Consider the following 1,264-nt stretch of genomic DNA (forward strand, 5'->3'; position numbering starts at 1 on the left):
AGCTGTGGCAAATTTGGTTTTGGTACAAAATGAATCTTATTGACCCTGTACCACTCTAAGACAACCTTAGAATTATGGCAGGTCAAAAACTTGATAGAAAAAAGTACGTGAATGTATAAGAAAGAAATAGAAAAATAGAAATATTCGTTGCTTAATCATCCATGGTTTTAAAGGATAAGCAGAGTCCCCTAAACAACAATAAAAAAAATCATAAATATTGGGTACAAGAATGTCATATGTAAATAGACAAACCCAACAGCTTCATCGTTCGGTCACCACTATTTCATTTTTCTTCTAAGTATAAACATATTGGGCTTGTATTGTATTATCTACAAATAGGATCATTCGCCTGTGGTCACATATCTAGAAGATCATTATCAACAACCATTTTATAAAGAAGTGTCAAATTTAATATTTACCATTAAAGGGTTTAAACTGTAAAACCCTTTTCTATTCAAATATTGAATTGGGTTGTCGTAAAGTGCGGCAATTCTGATGTGAGTTCCATCGGTGCACATAACTACACAAGGACAGGTAATTTTTTACAAAAAAATCTCTTGGCGTCTGCTTTTTCGTCGGCAGTCATATCCATGGTTATGAAATCCGCTAGTTCACGTTCCAACGCGGCTAGAGTTTGATCTAGCGTTTCAGCAAAAGTAGATTGGGCAATTGCCATAGTAAAATCCATACCAACACTTTGTTGGTACGACCCTTGAGCAAAAAATCTTTGTTCCACAATTTTTCTTCCGCCGAAAACCCACGCTTATGCTTATGCTAGTTCTACTTTGGCAAGGATTTCTTCAAACACCCTCTGCGGAACTCGGTAATTGTTAATGAAGCTGAAAAAGGAACATGTTAAAACAGTGGCAACGATTGTTGAGCCAATACGCTTACGTTTTATCCGATAATTCAAGCGGATCAAAATACTTCTTCAATCGCCGACGGTATGCTGCTAGATTTATCTCCTCTTCATTCTCCGCATCATTTAGAAAGAATAATGAATTTATCATTCAAATCTTTTGGATGCTTCATGAACTCAAATGCTTCTCGATACGATAGAAGTCGCACTAATTGTAACGTTGTTAAAAGTAAACAAACTCTAGGTTTCCATGGTAATTTGACAGACGGCGAAACTACTCGATAGGTATTTTTATGGGTTGTTATAATTTTACCGACTGCTCAGTTGAATACATTCGCGATACCAATTCGAGTAGATAAATTTATCGGTCGATATAATCAAACGGGTTGGTAAATTTTACCGACT

The 1,264-nt window shown here is 35.9% G+C and overlaps 1 pseudogene; it reads right to left on the reverse strand.

Moving 5' to 3' along the window:
• Window positions 1-389: 389 nt before the first annotated feature.
• LOC131292951 (putative nuclease HARBI1) lies at window positions 390-1,010 on the reverse strand (annotated as a pseudogene).
• Between the last annotated feature and the right edge of the window lie 254 nt (window positions 1,011-1,264).

This window comes from Anopheles ziemanni, unplaced genomic scaffold, assembly GCF_943734765.1.
Source record: "Anopheles ziemanni unplaced genomic scaffold, idAnoZiCoDA_A2_x.2 scaffold_48_ctg1, whole genome shotgun sequence".
In the NCBI taxonomy this organism is placed as follows: Eukaryota; Metazoa; Arthropoda; class Insecta; order Diptera; family Culicidae; genus Anopheles; species Anopheles ziemanni.